The 12,633-nt window shown below is 38.2% G+C and overlaps 1 protein-coding gene across 1 annotated transcript in view; it reads left to right on the forward strand.

Annotated features, from left to right (window-relative positions):
* PDZRN4 (PDZ domain containing ring finger 4) overlaps positions 1-12,633 on the forward strand; it is a 157,413-nt gene that overhangs the window by 103,723 nt on the left and 41,057 nt on the right. The window lies entirely within an intron of this gene.

Genomic DNA, 12,633 nt, shown 5'->3' on the forward strand with positions numbered 1-12,633 from the left:
CACAGCTTGAGAAATGCACCAAAAAGTCCCAAAACAACTGCAAACAATTTCCAGAATAGCTCCAAAAGCCGCTCCAACACCTCCACACTCAATGCCAAGTGCTACCCAGCATGCAGGGGGCGGTGCTATTAACCTCCCAGGTGCAATGCATCCTGGGGAAACTTGCTTTGTATTGCGAAAAAAGTTTGTAAACCTAGGCATTATTTTCAATAGATTTTAATTTGTAAACCGAAAATTATGTTAACTGAGGCGTTTGTAAACCGAGGTCCCACTGTATATATTTTTTTATTAAAGTAAGATAGATAAGGCTATAATGTATCTTGTTGAATTTGCTCAATTCAGGGCACATGTCACTTTCTAAATCCATTAGAAACATTTACTTATCTCTTACAGAATGGTGGATAACTCGTGTTATCCACCATTTAATTTAGTGTTACAAAAAAATAAAAAATAAAGAATAGTGTACTAATTGGTTCTTATATAAAATGTTCTTTCAAGAAACCCTCAAAACTGAAAGCAAAGCTTTGTAAAATGTTCATTAATATATATATAAACAAAAATCTGCACACCAGTCAAGCCATAAGACTTGCTTTCCCCACAGAAATCAAGGAAAAGCAAGTCTTATGGCTTGGCTGGTGTGCAGATTTTTGTTTAACATTGTTTTAACTATCCACAGACTTCAGGTGGAAGGGGTTTTCAATCACATTTTTTTCCTCACCATACCCTATTTGTATATATATATATATATGTGTGTGTGTGTAAAAACAGATACAATTTGTAACTTTTTTATTGGACTAACAGATTTTTTTAGTGACAAGCTTTCGGGAGAACCTCCCTCTCTCATGTCTAAAGCATTTCTGAGACAACACATAGAATTTAAAGTTGAGTTGTGATACAGGGGTTAAAGTGACATGAGTGCAGATAAGACACAGGTTTGATAGAAAATAGACACCATTCTGGCAGAGGGTCGTAAATATCCTGTGTAAAGATCACAGAGTGAGGGGGGGAGGGGAGAGAGAAAAAAAAAACCAAGCAAACAGTGCAGATGATGGTGATAGAAGGATAGAGTAAAAACAAAATAATTACTTATATTAACCCCTGAACACCGCAACCAAATGTACAAGTTGTGAACGAAACAAAATGTAAACAAAACCTGGCATTTGCGCTATATGTCTGTCCAACCGTAATTCACCTCTTTCATATTAAATGCACCCCCCTTATTATATATCATTTTATTCAGGGGAAACAGGGCTTTCATTTAATATCAAATATTTAGCTATGAAACATAATTTAATATGAAAAAAATGGGAGAAAATAAGATTTTTTTTTATTTTTTTCGTTCTACATGACATTTTAACTGTCAATGTCATAATACTGTTTGCTTTTACTGCAATAAAATACACATATTTGTATTCAGCAAAGTCTCACGTGTAAAACAGTACCCCCTATGTACAGGTTTTATGGTGTTTTGGGAAGTTACAGGGTCAAATATAGCGTGTTACATTTGAAATTGAAATTCGACAGATTGGTTACATTGCCTTTGAGACTGTATAGCAGCCCAGGAAATAAATTTACACCCATAATGGCATGCCATTTGCAATAGTAGACGACCCAAGGTATTGCAAATAAGCGATGTCCAGTCTTTTTTAGTAGCCATTTGGTCACAAACACTGGCCAAAGTTAGCGTTCGTATTTGTTTGTGTGTGAAAAATGCAAAAAACGCCAATTTTGGCCAGTGTTTGTGACTAAGTGGCTACTAAAAAAGACTGGACATACCCCATTTGCAATACCTTTGGTTGTCTACTATTGCAAATGGTATGCCATCATAGGGGTAATTTTCATTCTTGGGCTACCATAGGGTCATAAAGGCAACGTAAGCAATCTGGCGAATTTTAATGTGAAAAAAATTAAACACAAGCCTTATATTTGACGCTGTAATTTTTTAAAACACCATAAAACCTGTACATGAGGGGTACTGTTGTACTCAGGAGACTTCGCTGAACACAAATATTTGTGTTTCAAAACAGTAAAAAGTATTGCAGCAATAATATCGTCCCTGTAAGTGCTGTTTGTGCGTGAAAAATGCAAAAAACTTCACTTTTACTGGCGATATCATGGTTGTAATACATTTTACTGTTTTGAAACACTAATATTTGTGTTCAGCGAAGTCTCCCGAGTAAAACAGTACCCCCCATGTACAGGTTTTATGGTGTCTTGGAAAGTTATAGGGTTAAATATAGTGCTAGCAAATTAAATTCCCTATACTTTCGGCATGGGTGGTCAGGCAGGTCCCGCTAATTGTAATTAATTAGGATACCTAATTATGTAAAATTATTACATAAATATATGTGTAGAATTAATATATGTATATATATACATATGTGTATATATACGTATATATATATATATATTTTTTTTTTTATATTTTTATTTATATATAGGTATATATATAGTGATATATACGTATATATTTATGTATATAGATATATATATTATTTCGTTCTACGTGTATTTTGATATAAATATATATATATTAATATCACAATACAGTTAGAACGAAATAAAACACATCTATATATTTTTTTATATTTTATTTTTAATTATTTTTTTATTTTATTTTTTTACGTATTTACATATTTTTTTTATATTATTTATAAATATATATATAACAATAATTATATATATATATTTAATCAGTATCAGTCTACGTGTAATTTGATATTAATATATATATATAATTATATATATATTAATATTAAAATACACCTAGACGGTGTATGTGTGTGTATGTATATGTGTATATATATACTTAGATCATATATATATAATATATATATATATATATATATATGATCTAAGTATAAAAAAATTTTTTTACACTTATTTAACATTTATTTTATTTGATTTCAGCCAGCAGGGGGACCAACTGTCATTACAGTTGGTCCCCCTGCTGGCATTGCTGCAGCCAGCTATACCGGCCATGTGATTGTGAGGTCCTCGCAAGGACCTCACTCTCACATGACCGGGAGGGACCGGAGGAGGAAGATGTGCCGCGAGGGGGCTCCCTGGGAGTCCCCCCAACCGCGATCGCCGGCGTGGGACCGCCGGCGACCGGGTAAGTTACTAAAAACCGGAGGGCGTACTATTACGCCCTGCGGCGTTTAGAGCCGCTTTTAAAAGGACGTAATAGTACGCCCTCCGGTCTTAAGGGGTTAAGAATGTTTGAATTCCCATCCAAGAGTTACAGGATAAGCATGAAGGCCTATATCCAGCATACACAGACACACATACACACACTCACACACATGTACATATACATATACACAAGTAGTGTATATATATATAAGTATACACAAGTACATACACAATATATATTTGGAGATATATATATATATATATATATATATATATATATATATATATATATATATATATATATATTTGTAAGTGACCGTATAATTTTTGGGCAGACTAGATGGGCTGAATGGTTCTGATCATATTCTATGTGTGACCAGAGGTGGGACTGGTAACAATGTATGTAAGTAAAATGTTATTTAGAACAAGAACAATGTCTAATATTTACACATTCTGATTTCTAAACACATGTATTGTAGTTTAAAGACACATTACTGTAAGTATTATTGCTGTAGAGCTGTTATACACTCAGAAACACCAACAATATGGAGCTCCTTGAAAAATAGGGACATTAGGATAGAAAAATGAGACAGAGAAATTTGGGTCAAAAATGAGGACTGTCCCTTCTAAGTAGTGATAGTTGGGAGGTATGCTGAGTAATAATTACTGGGAATTCAGATTGAATTAAAAAGAATTTCTAATTTAAGGACAAGATATCTGACTTTCAAAATTCTCCAAAACACCTACCCTTCAAGATCAGCTACTTTGGCCCTAAGTTTCAAATTCACTTTGAATTCTCTTTGAATTCCCGACAGTTCTCACTTTCGTGAATAACCCTGATAAATTAAAAGCAAGACTTCTCATTTCACAGGTTTGTGTATTCTGCTTCTTTAAATACAATATTATTGGCTGGTATATGCTTTATGTCTCTCTGCTGTTCTCTTGATAAGTACATTTAAGGCTATTAGGTAAAGGAATAAATTGAAATCTGGAATGTGGTGATGAGAATATACTAAGCTGCCCTCAAAGGAATTCTTGAAAATCAATTTACATTTCAATCCATTCCACAGAGGTCTACCAATGATTACCCAATTGCTCTACATGGCTCATAGCCTGCGAAATAAAGCTATATATAGATATATAGATATATATATATATATATATATAGAGAGAGAGAGAGAGAGAGAGAGAGAGAGATATATTAAGTGAATAACATTGAGTACATCGATAAAATGACCCCTGTCAAGGGGTGGGTTATATTAGGAAGCAAGTGAACAGTCAGTTCTTGAATTTTATTTGTTGGAAGCAGGAAGGAAAAATGGGGAAGTGAAAAGATCTGAGTGACTTTGACAAGGGCCAAATAGTGATGGCTAGACAGCGGCAAGTCTTGTGGGGTGTTCCCGGTATGCAGTGGTTAGTAAAGTAATACAAACAGAAATATCAAGTGCTATAGAAATCCTGTTTATGAGTATCTGAAGAAAGGTACTCTCTTCGTGGCTGGAGTAATAGTAGTTATTCACAGCTGGTTGGTAGTTTCCCTTCAAATAGATGGATATGTAAAACAAAAGCAGAGACAGTCCAATGGTGGAGTATATCTAAATATATGAGCAGGAATAAACATTGAAAGCCACTTACATTGAGCTTCTGACTAGCTCTAGGATTTATGGGCTTGGACGGAACAATTCCTGTCTTGGGATATATGGATATCTTCTCATAGCAATATAGATATAGTTTATATGTTCAATCATGTGATCGAACAAATGGTAATATGAAATAAAATATGTAATAATGGGAACTGTGGTTTTTATGTCCAATCATGTGATCAAGCTATAAGAAATAACGAATATTGTGTGAACTGAGAGAGGGGGATGAATAAAAAGTAAAACTTGGCCATAAGAAATGCAATAACCCTAATCGTGTGATCAGGCAATACTAATAGTGGTCTGCAAGTTTGATTAGTATGCACCACAAAGTTAGTCATTTTTCTAACATGCAGTCAAACAGGAGTCTAAACAAACCCCTACCCAGTTCAGGTATTTCAAGTGTTTCAGCTCAAGCTCACCGGTGCAGCTATTGAAGCCTTTGATTAGTTGCATCAGGTGTGCTTGAGACAATACCTAATTTGCATATTTGTGCTTTTGTAAGGGATTCTATTCAGAGGGTTGAAACATTTTTTGACTGGAGAAGTCATTATAAGTTGCACTTTCAGTTGAATTTTGGGAAACCACTTGAAGCATTTTTTGTGTTAAGCCATTCCAATTGCTTTTGTTTGATTTATTAATTTTGACAATAAACCTGATTTTTAGTTGGAGGTGGATAGCAAATGTGTGTGTATGTATGTATGTAAATGTAAATATATATATAGAGAGAGAAACAGACAGACAGACAGAGAGAGAATCTGCTAATTTTGTGTAAAACAGGACCTGATGCTGCCATTTAGGAATTTGGGTTTAGGAATCTCGCATATCATGTTGTCCGTCACTCATTAGACGAAGGAGAATGCGATCACCATGTGTGCAGTGCAGGGTTTGAAAACATGAACTGTCTATTGAAATGAAGAACACACCTCACTTTGATTATATTTATCTTATTATCCCTTTCTGTTAACATTTTGAATACGGAGAAGGAGAGGAATTGGTAAGGCTGGAATGCAATGCACTCTGTGAACTCACTTTGTAAAATGCAACTATCATTATTATTATACTGCTACTTTCTAATGTTTATTTTTAAATTCCCTTGTTACAATGCTGTCATGACAGGTCTTCGCGGATGTTGCTTCAATTTTTCTTTATTCTTATACGCAGTCACCAACTTAAATTAACACTATAGCATTAGAAATACAAACCTGTAATTCTGACACCATAGTGCTTCTGTCCCTAGTAACCTCCTTTCCATCCCTATTTGCAGTATACATTTTTTTGTTTTTTGTTTCTTAATCAAAGATTTGCTCACCATTTTTTGACACTGTTAGCCTCTTTTCATGATGTCACTGAGGAGGCATGGCTTCCACCGTTCTGGTCCAATCCGATGCTCCTCTTAACCTCATGCATATAAACTTCACTATAGGAAAGCATTGAGTCAATGTCAATGGGGGCTTCCGCGTTATGTGAGCAGGTGCAGTGGAAGCACCTCATACTGACAGCCACTAGAGGTGGACGTAATCCTGCAATGTAAACAATGCAGTTTCTGCATTTTACCTTGCTGCGTTAAAATGGGAGGGACACAGCACCCAGACTAATTTACTGAGTCTCCCTTTAAGTTGGTCACATACCAGGCTATCAGTGAGTCACACATGCTTAATACAGATTAGCATGAGGCTGAAAGATAGAGTCCAATAAGGCAAATTACAAAGATGTCCCTGAGTCTCATCTTCAGCCATTTTGTGGCCCAGTGATAGCCTGTGGGTGTGGCTAACAAAAGAGTTGGCCGCTGATAGCAATCGAAACAATTTAAGAGAAGAAACACAGTCAGGGGAGCCACAGTCAAACTAAAAATGTATTGATACCAAAAAAAGGAAAAACATGTGAGTTGTGGAAAAAAAACAGCTAAAAAGTAGAATTTAACAAAAGATATTTAAAGGTAAGTAAAAAAAAAAATAATAATACCCGACTTTAAAAGGTTAACTTCTAATTTGAAGTGGATCATAAAATAAAGATTTTTTTTTCACTTCATTAGATATTCAAGAAGCTGTTAAAATACCAGACAGATTTTACATTGATGGGGAATTTAATATGGGAAATCATGGCCTTTCAATTCAGATATTAATTCTTATTGAATGTATTATAGCACAAGTAAATGCCGAGGCAGATTTTCAGGAGCCTCTAATCTCTGCTAATCATTTCACTGTAATCATTAATTTGCTGTCAGCTGTGATTCAATTGCCCTCAGCAAACTGTCTGACTGGCGCATTTGCCGTCTGGAGCGAGAGAGCAAGGCATGGTGGGTAGGCACTAGGGAGCCATTACATCTTGTGAAGAAATCGTGTCCCAAACAATGTTTTCCAGTAAAAGTCTTCCTGTACGACTACGAAGACACGCAGAAATAATAGTGTTTTAAATGCAAAATCAATATATATACTCGAGGTTTTAGCAGGATATTAGTCTCACAGTTAAAGAACTGAGGGCAAATTATGATTTTAAGTCATATTTTTAAAAAAGTGTTAAAAGTGGAGATATATTCTATGATAGCAGTTGCCCCTCAACTTTAAACCTTTTTCTTGCTGCTAAATATGCCCTTAATGCAGGGTTCCCAAAAGGTAGAACCCAGATGTTTTTAAACTACAGCTTTGTCATTCTAAATCATTCTAAAGGCATGCAAAGCATTGTGAGAGTTGTAGTTCTACAAGATCTGGGGATCTACCTGTTGGACACCCCTGCCTTAATGTGTTGGTTATAGTTCACATTAATCAAGGTAAAAACAGGTGTCATTCTAATGACAGAGCTAATTAAGGAGCAGTCACCATGGAAACCGATTTTTGCTCCGAGAATTTTGCTCCACTAGAGCACCTGCTTTGCATAGGTAAATCTGTTTTCTCATTTTGGAATCTACCTATGCAAAGCACGTATATACCGGAGCAAAATTCAGGTTTCTTCAGGTTTATAATCTGTTATTTCTTAACTGACCCATTTATCCCTCCATGGGTGCGCTGTTTCCTTATCACCTTACTCCAACACACGTACATGCAAACTGTTAAAATATGCAACATCATCACCTCATTCAATCATTAATTAAGTCGTTAAAAGAGAACTGTCCCTTCCCAGGATTTTTTATATTGTAATTAATTATCCCCTATATTTAACAAAAATAGTTTGGTCTTAAAAGCAAAATTAAATGTAATAATCTATCCTGGCTTGCTGTCAATCACTGCGACATGCTCAATGCTTTTCTTTCATAAAACACAATTGTTGCACAATTTGCCTCAAATGTTATGGAGAGGAAGTTAATCCATCACCATGTTTCTGTTTTGATTTCTCCAATACATCATGTGCCTTGGCTATGCCAGGATTGAACTGCTATGCCAATTGGTGAAATCTTGAATATACATATAAAAGACAAGTGAGCATCACTTGCAAAAAAAGAGATTAGCACAAGTTAAAGGTAATTTGAGATTTTTTTATTCCGTGGTATAACTTCCAGAAAGTGGCAGCTCTGCTTTGAAGAAACACTGAAGAAAAGAACAGCCTAAAAAAGATTAATACTGCTCCCGCAAGGAAATAAAAGCAGGAGGCGTATTTCATTTACAAGTACAAATGATCTACATTATTTTTTTTTTCGTTAAATACATAGCTGGTTGAATAGTTGCATCAGATTTGCATATGGCTACTGCCTGCCACGGATTTATTATACTAAATACTGACAGGAGTGGCTGACACATGTATAGATATGAGGAAACAACGCAACTATATAGTGTAGAAAGTTTATTTTTACTTTTGTTATGGAAAATAAATGTGATTTCGTTCTGCTAGTAATAATATCTGGTGCGGGGTGTGTGTATTCAATGTCCAAGCTATTCAGCATTATTTTGATTTTTATTCTGATGTGTAGACATTATTTTACCTATTTTTTTAAAAATATGGAGAATTACACTTGTATTGAACAAGTGACAGCAAATTAGAATTAGATTTTGACAATTGAATTTTCATTTGCAAATTTGATGGTTAAAGATTACATTCCTTGATATTTGTGATGTTCAGCATTCCATAAGTCTTAATTATTGTATATTAACGAGAGAAGATTGATAGAGATAAAATCAGAGGTGAATTACCTGTTAGGCAACCAAGGCGGCAGCCTAGGGGCCAAGTTTAGACAAGGGCATGGTGGGAGATCTGGCTCTGAGTAGGACGTCCTCTAGCAGGCGGTGAGACTAAAAGATCTCCCTGCACTCGCTCACTTCATTGAGGGAGCATGGTCTGTATCCATATCAGCTACAGGTCATTTTAGGAGCTTCTGGATGACACAGATGCATATAAACACACATTTATATACACACACAGATTTATAACATTAACATATACACAAACAAACTCATATTATTGTATTACCTTGAAAGGAAGCTGTAGTGGATCTCTGAGGACCAATGGTTTACTGTTGGTATTGCTCATTGTACCTCTCTGTACTGATGTTGGGGCTAGAGTGATTTCACATCCCAGGTTCCCAGCATCAGTACTGAATGCGTGAGTGAACTGGGCTATCATGCACAGGGATACCAACAGCTCCTACCTAATGACAAGACAGCCACAGAGCAGGCCCCGCCATGCACAGGCAGGGCCGGACTGGCCCACCGGGATAGCGGGAAATTTCCCGGTGAGCTGTCGACACCTGGGGCCGGGCAGACAGCTGGGTGTGCTGGCTGGGAGCAGGCTGGGAGCTGTGCTGTCTCTGCTCTGCTCCCCCACCTTTGCGCGCTACTTAATGAGACGAGGGCCGGAATATGACATCATATTCCAGGCCCCAGTCTCATTAAGCTGTGCGCTGGTGAGCAGAGACAGCACAGCTTCCCCTGCGGCCGCCATCCAAACTCCTCCAGCGGCCACCATCACAGCTCCCCCCCAGCGGCCACCACCACAGCTCCCCTAGTGACCGCCATCACAGCTCCTCCTGCGGCCGCCAGCAAACACAACTGTCTGCCTTGCACGACCTCCTGGCCAGTCACCCACAGATAATATGTGTCATTCTGTCAGTGTGAGTGTATGTGTGTGTGTGTGTGTCTGTCTGTCATGGTCTGTGTGTGTGTATGTCTGTGTCGTGTGTGTGTGTCTGTCTGTCATGGTGTGTGTGTCTGTCTGTCATGGTGTGCATGTGTCTGTCCGTGTCATGGTTTTTCTGTGTCTCTCATGGTGTGTGTGTGTGTCATAGGGTGTGTGCATCTGTGTCTGTCATGGTGTATGTGTGTGTCTGTTTAAAAATAGTGTTTTTACTCACCTTTTTTTTTCCTCTCACCATGCTGGTCTTCCCTCGACTGGCCCTGCCTCTATGGCTGAGATCATCAAGCTTGATCATCTCAGCCAATCCAATGCTCTGCCATACGATTGGCTGCAAAACGCTACACCAATCAGCATCTCCTCACAGAGATGCATTGAATCAATGTATCTCTATGGGGAATGTTCAGCACCTCCAGAGTGTGGAGGCCCTGAATGTAGGTGCTGTAGGCGCGAAACAGGAGTTTCTGTTTCCAGTAACCGGCCGGACTGACAGGAAGTCCACACTGAGTGTGCACCTTCCTATCACTCCGGCCGGCCACCGCGGAGTGCTCAGGTGGCTGCAGCATTTAAAGGGCTGGCCCTGCAGCGGCCGGTCTTAAAATGCTTTGGGGTGGCATGGGGGGCAATTGCCTCCCTGCCCCCCCGGCCCAGCCCGCCCCTGCTGGCAATACAGGTGGTGCTCTGTGCACCTTCCTGTCATCTGACACCTGGTGCGGACCACCCTTCCCACCCTCCTGTTAGCACACCACTGCTAGCGGGCAGTTTAACAAGTAACCTGTGACAAGGAAATATTAAGTATGCGCAAAACAAGCAGCTCAAAGAAACATTTGTGAAAGAAACCTTACTTTCCTTCATCAAATTAATTATAATTAACTATATGTATTAAAAGTGCAAGACTTATAATACAAAGTAGAGCACTGTGTGGAAAGGTGTACCTGTAACAGAGCTCCCGAAGGACCGCTTCCTAGCTGGAACAGGGGACAAACCGCAGCACTTCTGCCCCAGTCGCCGTGGCTTGAGTGGGATCCTCCTGGATCGTCGCCGTCCTGGAACAGGATAGGGGATCTTGCTCTAGCAACCCCCAGGCACTGGACAACACTCAGTCCTGGGAGCTCTAGTCCTTGCAAGGACTTTCCCCGTTGAATCCTCCACACTGGAACAGTGATTAAAGAATAGCCATTCCCCCTCCCAGTAACCAGACGACACATAGATCTGGGAGTTCAAGCTGGAATACTTTTAATGGCAGCCACAACTGGCCTTACATGCATGTCCCCATACAAGGGGCACTCCCCCCTGGACCTGAGGTCCATAACACTCCCATACAAAATCAGATAATCCCTCCTCTGTGCCTGGGAGACAATTTGATCAGGAACTGTACTAATCTAATCCAATTATCTCCAAGCACAGAAAAAACATGCTTTTTCCCAAACACCCCAAAAGTACTCCAAAAATTCATAAAAAGACCACAGAAGTGACATCCCCTGATAGCCCTGATCTGGGTGACCAACATATCCAAAAATCACACAGATCAGTTTAGGGGTTCAGGAATTTCCTGGAAGTCATTTGTTTGACTGGTAACCGCAACCCTAGCTGAAAATAGTTCCGTAGAATTGCAGCTAAGTGCCGCAGGGGACTGACTGGGAACTGCAAAGTCTTCATCCTGAAAATAGTTCCAGGGCCTTCACGGCTAAGTCCCCCTAAAGTCTATTTGCGGTTATGGTCCATGCGAACGGCCGCCAGGGAGCTTGCAGTCGGTTTTATGTTCACAAATGGAAAGTACCGAAACAGGGGAATAAAATATGGTTCTTTACAGTCACTGACCTGGCCCATAGTCGGTGGGCAGGAGGCCGGCAAGCAGGCTCCTCCAGTAACTTGAGGAAAATTCACTTGTAAAGGGGAGTTTGTCACAGTACCTATTGTACTGCCCACTGTAAGGGGGTGATATACTCCTTCCCGCACAGTAAATTAGAATCAAGCACTTAGTTTTTAAGACAAGCCTGGTCTGTTTTCCATCTAATTTTATTTAGTGGATTGTTTGGTATGGTAGCTTTAATTCTTTAGTACCTTTGCTTATAAGCAGATTCTTTCTTAGGCGACAACAAACATCAGATTTCAAATAATTTCACCAATAGTGTTCTAATAAAAATTATAAAAATATCTCTAGAAGAAATCAGATGGCTTTTTCGATGTTTCTTTTATTTTGCTAATTTTTCTAATATGTATCAGAAGGTTGCAACTGTGTATGAACATCAAAAATAATGATGCCTGACAGCCTAAATGGTTTAAAAAGGTAATTAAATCATTAAGCCTCTCTTATTGTTTGAGTATAATTACTCTGTAATTGCACAGGGCTTTAGGAGAATCAGGACGGCTCTTCTGATTGCCTTTTTATATGATATTGAGTTTACAAATTTTAATTACACTATACCATTGTAAAAAGCAACTACTCCATGTTTAAATTTAGATGAAGCAAGTTCAATACACCTGATTTTTAATAATATTTTATTATTTACTTTTGACAATTAAAAGACTTAGCAATGGCTTCATAGAAATTACTAAATTAAACAGTTTCCTACTGAAACTCTTGGGAGTCTTATCTTAATGACGTTTTGAAGGTCCTTGTATCCTTTTAAATTCCCCTTTTTTCTCTTCTCTTCTTTTTTTGTACAAAGAGATTAAAGACATAGACGGTACTTTTTGTATTAAATACAAAGAGACACTTTCAATTCAGTTTCAATATTTGTCGAGCCCCCTTGTGCACACAAGCACACTAATTATTAGCTGCACATACATAACT

The sequence above is a fragment of the Pelobates fuscus genome, chromosome 3 (assembly GCF_036172605.1).
Source record: "Pelobates fuscus isolate aPelFus1 chromosome 3, aPelFus1.pri, whole genome shotgun sequence".
Classification (NCBI taxonomy): Eukaryota; Metazoa; Chordata; class Amphibia; order Anura; family Pelobatidae; genus Pelobates; species Pelobates fuscus.